Source organism: Myxine glutinosa, chromosome 4 (genome assembly GCF_964187855.1).
Source record: "Myxine glutinosa chromosome 4, kmMyxGlut1.1, whole genome shotgun sequence".
Lineage (NCBI taxonomy): Eukaryota > Metazoa > Chordata > Myxini > Myxiniformes > Myxinidae > Myxine > Myxine glutinosa.
The window spans coordinates 39,250,521-39,262,523 of record NC_136264.1 but is presented as its reverse complement, the minus strand read 5'-3'; the positions used below and the strand labels follow the sequence as shown (position 1 = coordinate 39,262,523).

General features: G+C 47.4%; 2 protein-coding genes across 2 annotated transcripts in view; both read left to right on the top strand.

Annotated features, from left to right (window-relative positions):
- Positions 1-12,003, top strand: part of LOC144891699 (uncharacterized) — a 1,187,956-nt gene that overhangs the window by 1,142,770 nt on the left and 33,183 nt on the right. The gene's annotated exons all lie outside the window — the stretch shown is intronic.
- The window catches only part of LOC144891700 (membrane-associated guanylate kinase, WW and PDZ domain-containing protein 1-like), a 119,123-nt gene continuing 110,265 nt past the window's right edge, over positions 3,146-12,003 (top strand). The window contains exon 1 of the mRNA XM_078775649.1: positions 3,146-3,226. The gene's annotated coding sequence lies outside the window, so the exon portion shown is untranslated. The remainder of the gene's footprint in view (positions 3,227-12,003) is intronic.

Below are 12,003 nucleotides of genomic sequence, written 5' to 3'. Positions count from 1 at the left end.
TAACCAGCCATTTACATATTCATTATTTTGTGAGACATTTACATATTTAACTAGCCATTTACATGTTCATTATTGAGTGAGACATTTACATATTTAACCAGCCATTTACATGTTCATTATTGAGTGAGACATTTACATATTTAACTACTCATTTACATTTTCATTATTGAGTGAGACATTTACATATTTAGCTACCCATTTACATGTTCATTATTTAGTGAGACATTTACATATTTAACCAGCCATTTACATATTCATTATTTTGTGAGACATTTACATATTTAACTAGCCATTTACATGTTCATTATTGAGTGAGACATTTACATATTTAACTACCCATTTACATGTTCATTATTGAGTGAGACATTTACATATTTAACCAACCATTGACATGTTCATTATTGAGTGAGACATTCACATATTTAACCAACCATTTACATTTTCATTATTGAGTGAGACATTTACATATTAACTAGCCATTTACATGTTCATTATTGAGTGAGACATTTACATATTTAACCAGCCATTTACATGTTCATTATTGAGTGAGACATTTACATATTTAACTACCCATTTACATGTTCATTATTGAGTGAGACATTTACATATTTAACCAACCATTTACATGTTCATTATTGAGTGAGACATTCACATATTTAACCAACCATTTACATGTTCATCATTGAGTGAGACATTTACATATTTAACCAACCATTTACATGTTCATTATTGAGTGAGACATTTACATATTTAACTACCCATTTACATGTTCATTATTGAGTGAGACATTTACATATTTAACCAACCATTTACATGTTCATTATTGAGTGAGACATTTACATATTTAACCAACCATTTACATGTTCATTATTGAGTGAGACATTCACATATTTAACCAACCATTTACATGTTCATCATTGAGTGAGACATTTACATATTTAACCAACCATTTACATGTTCATTATTGAGTGAGACATTTACATATTTAACTACCCATTTACATGTTCATTATTGAGTGAGACATTTACATATTTAACCAACCATTTACATGTTCATTATTGAGTGAGACATTCACATATTTAACCAACCATTTACATGTTCATTATTGAGTGAGACATTTACATATTTAACCAACCATTTACATGTTCATTATTGAGTGAGACATTTACATATTTAACTATCCATTTACATGTTCATTATTGAGTGAGACATTTACATATTTAACCAACCATTTACATGTTCATTATTGAGTAAGACATTTACATATTTAACCAACCATTTACATGTTCATTATTGAGTGAGACATTTACATATTTAACTACCCATTTACATGTTCATTATTGAGTAAGACATTTACATATTTAACCAACCATTTACATGTTCATTATTGAGTGAGACATTTACATATTTAACCAACCATTTACATGTTCATTATTGAGTGAGACATTTACATATTTAGCTACCCATTTACACATTCTTTATTGAGTGAGACATTTACATATTTAACCAACCATTTACATGTTCATTATTGAGTGAGACATTTACATATTTAACCAACCATTTACATGTTCATTATTGAGTGAGACATTTACATATTTAACTACCCATTTACATGTTCATTATTGAGTGAGACATTCACATATTTAACCAACCATTTACATGTTCATTATTGAGTGAGACATTTACATATTTAACCAACCATTTACATGTTCATTATTGAGTAAGACATTTACATATTTAACTACCCATTTACATGTTCATTATTGAGTGAGACATTCACATATTTAACCAACCATTTACATGTTCATTATTGAGTAAGACATTTACATATTTAACCAACCATTTACATGTTCATTATTGAGTGAGACATTTACATATTTAACTACCCATTTACATGTTCATTATTGAGTTAGACATTTACATATTTAACCAACCATTTACATGTTCATTATTGAGTGAGACATTTACATATTTAACCAACCATTTACATGTTCATTATTGAGTGAGACATTTACATATTTAGCTACCCATTTACACATTCTTTATTGAGTGAGACATTTACATATTTAACTACTCATTTACATTTTCATTATTGAGTGAGACATTTACATATTTAGCTACCCATTTACATGTTCATTATTGAGTGAGACATTTACATATTTAACCAACCATTTACATGTTCATTATTGAGTGAGACATTTACATATTTAACTACTCATTTACATGTTCATTATTGAGTGAGACATTTACATATTTAACTACCCATTTACACATTCATTATTGAGTGAGACATTTACATTTATAACAAGCCATTTACATATTCATTATTTTGTGGGACATTTACATATTTAACTACCCATTTACATGTTCATTATTGAGTGAGACATTTACATATTTAACTACCCATTTACATGTTCATTATTGAGTGAGACATTTACATATTTAACCAACCATTTACATGTTCATTATTGAGTGAGACATTTACATATTTAACCAACCATTTACATGTTCATTATTGAGTGAGACATTTACATATTTAGCTATCCATTTACACATTCATTATTGAGTGAGACATTTGCATATTTAACTACTCATTTACATTTTCATTATTGAGTGAGACATTTACATATTTAACTACCCATTTACACATTCATTATTGAGTGAGACATTTACATATTTAACCAACCATTTACATGTTCATTATTGAGTGAGACATTTACATATTTAACTACCCATTTACACATTCATTATTGAATGAGACATTTACATATTTAACTACCCTTTTACATTTTCATTATTGAATGAGACATTTACATATTTAACTACCCTTTTACATTTTCATTATTGAGTGACACATTTACATATTTAACTACCCATTTACACATTCATTATTGAGCGAGTCATTTACATATTTCACCATGCATTTACATATTCATTATTTACTGAAACGCTGAACAATGAAGCAGCTTTTGCACAAGCTATGAAGGTGTTGCATGTGACAAATCTCAATTGCAGCAGTACAAAGTGCTTTACTCATTATGTGAAGCTCCCTCCTTAACCACACTGTACCAATGGTTATACTGTACTGCATTTGATACACATTCTGATGCAGGTCCTTTCTCGACCCTGATGGTTTTGCAGGAAGCATAGGCTCACCAACTGTGAATGGCTCTAACAAGCCTAGCTCCAAGACAACAGATCAATCCGGACAATCTCTCAGTGGCAAGTAAGCTGGAGCTAGAGGGAAGGGGACTTTTGTTTTAAAGACCAATGTATATTTGCTGGATGTTTTGAATAGGTTTTGAATCGGCCTCAATTACAGCCATTGAAGTGTTAGAAACAATTCTGCTTGAATTGTTGCTATCTACCTGTAATTATCCTGCACTCGCGAGGCGAAAGGTGGGCTTCAGCGATCGGTCGCGTACATGCATTCATATGTGTGTACGTACCATAAACACCTTAAATTAAGGACTGGAGGCACTCATGCCTGGATCCTACGCTGCGAAACAGGCCTGAAAATGACTTTACATATAGCCACGTAATTTGTCAACCAATAGTAAGAATTCAACCCAGTTTTCACTTAAATATTGTTCAGACATTTCTCCATCATATGTGCTAAAACAAAATTGTGATGACCGATGTAAAGTATGCATTTTGTAACATTGCTTAAACTATGCAATATCTATGGGGAATTTAGAGTCATTGTTTTCCCACACTAATTTAGCTCAGATTCATTATAATATAAGGTGTCTATGCATCAGATAATACTGCTACATGAATGTGATGAGCCAATCTGTTCAAAATTGCATAAGGTTCAACATATCAAACGAGTTTACCAGAAAAAACGTTTACGATCACCTGGTGTTGGCCTAATGGTTAGGGCGGCGGGCTTGGGATCCTAAGGACCTGAGTTCGAATCCCGTTGAATTAACGCCAGGTGGGGTTGACTCAGCCTCTCATCCTTTCGAGGTCAGCAAAATGAGTACTGTTACGGATTCGTCACTTCCGTCTTTTGTGGTTTTCATCCACTGGAAGCATTTTTAGTTTCATATACTATTATTGTTACAATTTGAGTGTGAAATGGAGATAACTGTCTTCAAAGGTAAAAATTAGTGTTTCAAAGGAAAAACGAAATGGATCGGGAGAAACCGGAAGAGGAGGAAGAAGAGGCTGGAGCGGATCGAGTGTGATCAGGAAAGGAAGGCCTATCTGCTTCGAGATGTCGAGCGGACGCTGGTGGACGTTGGTCACGAGCGAATATTGGTTTCCCCGGGAAAGGGATTCCTGTGACAGTGTCGTTATTGCTGTGCCAGATAAACCTGCGTGACGGGTTTTGTTTTTGGTTCCGAAAGTGAATCATTGCTGGAGAGCAGGTATGCCTCCATTACGGGCCCATCCGCCATTTCGCCTCGCACCAGCCATTTCACCTCGCACCAGCGATTCGCCTGGTTCTCGTGTGTGTCATGGATTTCGCTTGGGAATTCGCGGTTCTCCACTTGGGAACTGCTGCTCATTCATGTCAGCGTCATTGCCTGGTGAAACAAAGAGGTGAATTCCCAGTCACCTTTTGGGTGAACTTTTGCCTGACGGATGTCGCCCGATCTCACCCAGCGGCTCTTCTGCAGCGTCGACTGTCAGCCTTCCTGGGTTCAGGTCTCAGTACGACCTTTTTTTCTTGTGATCACCAGAGCGTGGATCGACTTTGGCCTGGTGTCGTGACAGTGACTTTGGGGGTGTTACAATTCACTCACGTGGAGTACCGTGAGTTATTGAGTTAAGAAACTGGTGGTACCATCAAAGGAATTATATGGCGTTTGCTGTGCAATTGAGGTTTTCTTTTACTTGCACAAGTTGTTATTATTGTGTTGTGGCGGACACAAGGGACAAGAATTCGGCGCACCAGCAGGTGGCGCGAACGTCCAGGCGGGGAATTGTAATGCATGCCCCGCCTATCGGCCAATCGGCCACGCCCGGGGGCAAGGCGTGGCCTCGGGACATATATGCGGGCTCTAAGCTCGAGCCCGCCCAGTGCTGAAGTGCGAGCTTTGAATAAAGACTCTTTGTTGTACCAACGCGTTGTGGCCTACCTCTCTGGCAATCGAGTAGTGTGTGCGCAGCACCACACTGGTGACCCCGATTGGTTCAGCCGTTGCTGACCCCCGAACGCGCCATGGCTACCAACGCCATCGCCGTCAAACTCCCGGAGTTTTGGGAAGCACAGACCGACGTTTGGTTTGTGCAGGCCGAAGCCCAATTTCAGCTTCGAGGCATCACGGCGGACGAGACCCGGTACTACCACGTGGTCGCCGCCCTCGGGCCCGGCACTGCCGCGCGAGTCGTGTCCATCCTTCGGCGCCCGCCGGGCGACAACAAGTACGAGGCGCTTAAACATCTCCTCCTCGCCACGTTCGGGCTCACGGAGATCGAACGGGCCGACCCCCTCCTGGACCTTCCCGCCCTCGGCGACACACGACCATCCGTCCGGATGGATTACATGCTGTCGCTGCTTGGAGACCAGCGCCCGGATTTCTTGTTTCGCGCGCTTTTCCTCTGCCAGCTACCGATACAGGTGCGCCTCGCGCTGGCCGGTTCCAAAATCACGGAACCCCGCGACCTGGCCGGAGAGGCCGACAAGTTTTTCGCGGCCTGCGACACGCGGTCGGTTTACGGTGCTGCCGTAGTGGATCCCGGGGCAGAGGCTACAGCGCCCCCGGCTTCCCTCGTGGCCGCTGCTGCGCCCCGCCCACTACCGCCACCGCCACCACCACGGCCGCCGAGGCCGTCACCGCCGCAAACCTGGTGCTACTACCACGCCAGGTTCGGCCGCAAGGCGAAAACGTGTCGCCCGCCGTGCTCTTTTGTCGGGTCGGAAAACGACCGGGCCGGCGCTCATTAGCGGCCCTGAGCGTCGGCCATTCCGGCAGCCTCCTGTTCATCACGGACACCTTGTCCGGGCGCCGTTTCCTTTGCGACACAGGAGCGCAGGTAAGCATCCTCCCCGCCTCCACGTCCGACAAGCAAACCGCGGGCCGGGGCCCCGCTTTGCTTGCCGCCAACGGTACACCCATCCGCACATTCAGGAAGCGTTGCCTCTCACTGCGGTTCGGAGGGCAGCGCTTTCAATGGTCGTTCGTGACCGCCAGCGTGCCAATGGCTTTGCTGGGCGCGGACTTCCTATGTGCGCATGGGCTGTTGGTCGACGTGAAGCGCAGACGTCTCGTACAGGCCGAAACCTTCAGCTCGCTCGCTTGTTCGCTGAGCGGCTCGTTGAGCGGCTCACTGAGCGGCTCACCGAGCGGCTTGCCAAGCAGCTTGCTGGAAGGTTCCGTCCCGGCGAGTTTAGTTTGCACGCTTCCGGCAGCGGACGACTTTACCCGCCTCCTAGCCAGTTTCCCGGCCCTCACACGGCCCACCTTCTCAGCGGTGGCCGTTAAACACGGGGTGGAGCACCATATACCCATAGTCGGGCCGCCGGTCTACGCCCGGGCACGCCGACTCGAACCCACGAAGCTCGCGGTGGCGAAAGCGGAGTTCGCCACGCTGGAGCGGCTGGGGATCGTATGGCGCTCCAACAGCGCTTGGGCTTCCCCTCTGCACATTGTGCCAAAGCCCGGCGGGGGACGGCGGCTGTGAGGGGACTACCGCCGGCTCAATGATGCCACCACCCCCGACCGCTACCCGGTCCCGCATATCCAGGACTTTTCCGCCCGGTTGGCAAACACGACCGTGTTTTCCAATGTGGACCTCATCCGGGGCTACCACCAGGACCCCGCACAACCGGGTGATGTCCCGAAGACGGCCGTCATCACCCCTTTCGGCCTCTTCGAGTTCCTGAGAATGCCTTTCGGGTTGAAGAATGCGGCCCAGGCATTCCAACGGCTTATGGACAGCGTCTTGCTCGACTTACCTTTCCTTTTCGTCTACCTGGACGACATCCTAGTCGCGAGCGCGTCCCGGGAGGAGCACCTGCTCCACCTCCGCACGCTTTTCGAATGCCTGGGCCAGCATGGCCTAATCATCAACCCCGCAAAGTGCCGTTTCGGCGTCGCCATCATCGACTTCTTGGGGCACCGCATCACCAGGCACGGGGCCGTCCCTTTACCGGCCAAGGTGGAGGCGGTCAGGGATTTCCCTCGCCCCCGCACGATCAAGGGGCTCCAGGAATTCCTGGGCATGGTAAATTTTTACCACCGCTTCGTGCCCCACGTCGCCCAGCTCCTCCGCCCCCTGCACGAGGCCCTCCTGGGCAAGCCAGGCAAAGGTGACGTCGCCTGGTCGGAGCCGATGGCCGCGGCGTTTGTGGGCGCCAAGCTGGCCCTGGCCAACGCCACCATGCAGGCGCACTGGCGCCCGATGCACCGATCGCCCTCACCACCGACGCGTCAGACTACGCGGTGGGTGCGGTGCACGTGCAGTGGGTGCGTGGTGCTTGAGAGCCGCTGGCGTTTTTTAGCCGGCAGCTTCGCCCGCACGAACGCCGCTATAGCACCTTCGACCGCGAGCTGCTCGGGCTCCACCTGGCGGTCCGACACTTCCGCCATCTGCTCGAGGGCCGCCCGTTCACGGCTTTCGTCGACCACAAGCCCCTTGTATTCACGATGGCCAAGGTCGCCGAGCCATGGTCGGCACGGCAGCAGCGTCACCTCTCTGCCGTGTCCGAGTACATGACGGACATCCGTCACGTGGCGGGTAAAGACAACCCGGTGGCGGATTGCCTTTCCCGGTCCGTCGTGCACGCGGTCCACCTCGGGATCGACTATACCCGGATGGCGGAGGACCAGTCCGCCGACCCTGGCGTCCAGGCCTTGCGGACCGCCGTCACGGGCCTCCGCGTCACCGAGGTGCCGTTCGACACCGCGGGCGCGGCCCTCCTATGCGACGTCTCCCTCGGCCGGCCTCGCCCCATTGTGCCCGCGGCTGGCGGCGCCCAGTTTTCGACGCCATCCACGGCCTGTCCCACCCGGGCACGAAGGCATCCCAGAAGCTCGTCGCGGCGAAGTTCGTCTGGCATGGCCTCAGGAAGGACGTCCGCGACTGGACCAGGACGTGCCTCGCGTGCCAGTGCACAAAGGTCCACCGCCACACCCAGGCCCCGTTGGCCCCATTTACGGTGCCAGAGCATCGGTTCGACCACGTTCACGTCGACTTGGTGGGACCTCTGCCCCCTCGCGGGGGTTCACACACCTCCTCACCATGGTGGACCGCACCACACGGTGGCCGGAGGCCGTGCCATTGGCGGCGGCGTCTGCGGCTGATGTGGCGCACGCCTTCATCGCCACTTGGGTTGCCCGGTTCGGTGCCCCCTCGGACATCTCGTCTGACCGCGGCCCCCAGTTCACATCGGAGCTCTGGGGCACAGTGGCGCAAGGGCTCGGTTTCAAACTACACCGCACCACGGCCTACCACCCCCAGGCCAATGGCCTGTGTGAGCGCTTTCATCGCTCAATGAAGGCCGCGCTCCGGGCCAGCCTCCGCGATGGCAGCTAGGCCGACAGGCTCCCCTGGGTCCTGCTGGGCCTCAGGACTGCGCCCAAGGACGACCTGCGCGCGTCCTCGGCGGAGCTGGTCTTCGGGCAACCACTGCGGGTACCGGGTGAATTTATCCCCGACTCCACGGCTCCTTGGACGGCGCAACAGCGCTCCACCCTGCAGGAGACCGCCCGGAGGTTCGCCCCGGTGCCGACGGCACACCACGGTTGCCCGTCTTCCCACGTCGCCCCGGAGCTTCGCACGGCGGAGTACGTCTTCGTCCGGCACGATGCCCACCGGGCACCGCTACCGCCCCCGTACGACGGGCCCTTCCGCGTGCTGGAGACCGGGGACAAATATTTCACCATCGACATCGGCGGTGCCCCGGATCGTGTCTCCGTGGACCGCCTCAAGCCAGCCCACCTCGATCTGGACCACCCCCCGCAAGCAGCTCTGCCTTCGCGTCGAGGCCGCCCCCCGGCGGTCAGACCCCCGGCACCCCCCAGCCCTGCCGTCCTGCTACCCCCCAGCCCTGCACGCATCGCCAGGGGGCGTTTTCGGCTGGGTCATCCGGCTTCCCCGCAAACTCACCCTTCAGGTGCGCGGGAATTCTGGGGGGGCGCGTGTGGCAGACACAAGGGACAATAATTCAGCGCACCAGCAGGTGGCGCGAACGTCCAGGCGGGGAACTGTAATGCATGCCCCACCTATCGGCTGATCGGCCACGCCCGGGGGCAAGGCATGGCCTCGGGACATATATGCGGGCTCTAAGTTCGAGCCCGCCCAGTGCTGAAGTGCGAGCTTTGAATAAAGACTCTTTGTTGTACCAACGCGTTGTGGCCTACCTCTCTGGCAATCGAGTAGTGTGTGCACAGCACCACAGTGTGATATTAATACAATACTTGGTTTTTGGTATCGATTGATTGGTGTGGTTTCACCATTGGTCATTGGCACACATAATAGCACATATTTCTGCAATGACTCCTTTCGGGGCTCGGAGGTACACCGTGACCGGGGTTTTGGGGAAGAGCACGTAACAGTACCAGATAACTGGTTATCGAGAGGCATTGCATCAGCGGCAGAAAAATGATGCAACCAGCAGCCGGGTGGCTGCACACAAACCACCACCACCAACTAGACCGGCACTCAGTCAAGCACATAACTCCACCAGTCTGAACTGTTTAAGTTTATATCCCACTGATGGGCAGGATGACAAACTTCCCTTGTTTTTAAAAATGGATAAATCTTCATTATCTGAGGAGTTGTGAGAAATGTTTCCCAAAACATGTGATGTGAGGTAAATTGAAGATCGAGTCTAGATCCGGACATGAACCAAAATCTAATCGGCATGTTTTTGACATCTAACCAACTCATCCATCCATAACTTGTCCATAACTTTTTGAGATATCATGTATTGTATAATAAATCTCTACTCTAGTAAGATGACTGAGAGACAGGGACTATCACTTTCTTGTGAACGATTTAATCAAACTTGCTGGAACAAACTCACTTCATTTACACATGTAAAACAGCACGCAAGACGTCGGGATGAGTTTCTTCCCTTCTTCAAGGGTACAGCTCGCTTTATACTTTCTGTAGTTCTTTGAAGTCCGTGCAAAGGCAGTAGAGTAATTAAAAGGTCATTGTAGTTGCCGCCCTAGCCGACGCCAGCGTCCAGATGTTTTTCATTCTTCACATGGTGTAGCTTAAGGGATATGCTTGTATAAGCCTAGAGGTCAGTACTTGAGCATTCTCTGGGGATTTAGCCAGGCTGGAAGTCTGCAGGTCTCAGCAAGGAGGAGAGGTGGGGGCATGGAGTCATCTGGACCTTGTCTCAGATAAAGAGCTGAGTCTGCATTTTCCAACAAAGCTGGCATCCACACCAGGTCAAAAGTCACTGCGTGCTCCATTCTTTATCTCCCTTCCCAATGTACATATTCTTATAATTCAAATGCAGTTTCATTGGCAGTTTCATATTTCTTAAACTTATAGTACCTTAACAATTATACAGACAGCACCTATGTCTCTGTTAGTACTCTGCATTAAAAAGCCTCCAATTACAATTTTAGCTGTGAATAAAAACACACTCACAAGGACATGATTCATCTTTCAATCATAAAGAAGTCCATGAAAAAGGACTTCTACAATCCTCCGTTTTTGTCCTTCTCATAGGACAATTAAAAAGGTCCTCAATTTACCAACTTGGATGTCCACTCTCCCATTACCTACCTAAGGCATACACCATCCTCCAGGAAGAATCTGGTTGTAAAAAAAAAGCGTTCCTTCGTTCATCGAATCGCTCCGTTGTTGATAGTTCAGTTCATTGCATTTGCATCATACGTATTTCTGCAAACAAACTTCACCTCTTGCAAATGCACAACAATTTCCAGTTCACCATAAACATTATCACTGTTATTTCCTTTATTCATTTCGCCATTATCTAAGTAATACTGTCAGCATAATTCAATATGAAACATCTGCAACATTTGGCAATTATGATTCCAGAATGCGTTTGCTGCAGAGTGAATGCTGAACTTGTGTTTGAAAAAGAGGCTGATCACTTGTGTGTTTGAAAATCCAGTATGAAACATCTTCTTCTGGTGTCTTCATAGCACCTACACTATTTCGCGTAGGGTTTCCGCTATCATGATAAATGGGCAAGATCATGAACTGACCCTGCTCCGCATGCAGCATCCTTGCCACTCTTGCCATGAGCTATAGTAGATTTTGAACAAGGCTGTTGTCCAGTTGTAGTTGACCTGCCTCCTCACTCATCATGAGTGGGCAGAAAGTGTTGATGTGATGTTGCTCGACCGGCAAGATGTGGAACAGAGATGATAGGTGCATCCATAGTGATGTTAGGACCATGGTGTTCAAATGCTACATATCATTTTCAAATACATGTAGCATGTGTAGAAAACACTTCTACACATGCTACATATCATTTTGGCCCCATCTTTTAATGGTGAAGAATCACTAAAATATATATATTATCACCAAAATCGTATTCGGATCTTCACCAAAATAGAATTGATTTGTTTTCGTCGCATACCCAACCTGTCCACCAAGTTTTATCCGAATCTGTCCATTACTTTGAGATGTCGTGCTATATATCGGTTTAGCCCTTTCACTCAATGGTGAAGAATCACTTAAAAAATTATCTGATCCGGTTCCGGATCTTCACCAAAATTGAATCATTTCGTCCTTGTCACGGGTTTCCTCCCTTTCAGTTTCATGTTAAACAGCAGTAGCGAATGTTTCAAAAGGCTGCCACGAAAAACGCCATGTTAGCGGCAGGAAGGGTCATGGTATTAACCTTGTGGGGTATATAGTTTACAGTAGATCTTCGCTCAATTCCATCAGTAGAATTTGCCTCACGGATGTCGGGATTCCTCCAAATTCCTTTCAGTTTTGTGTTACACAGCATTAGCGACTGTTTAAAAAGGTAATCACATGTGTTTGCAGTTTATAATATTGTTGCGGTTTTGCTATAAAGGCAAACCCCCTATAGTTAATTGCACGACAACATGTAGC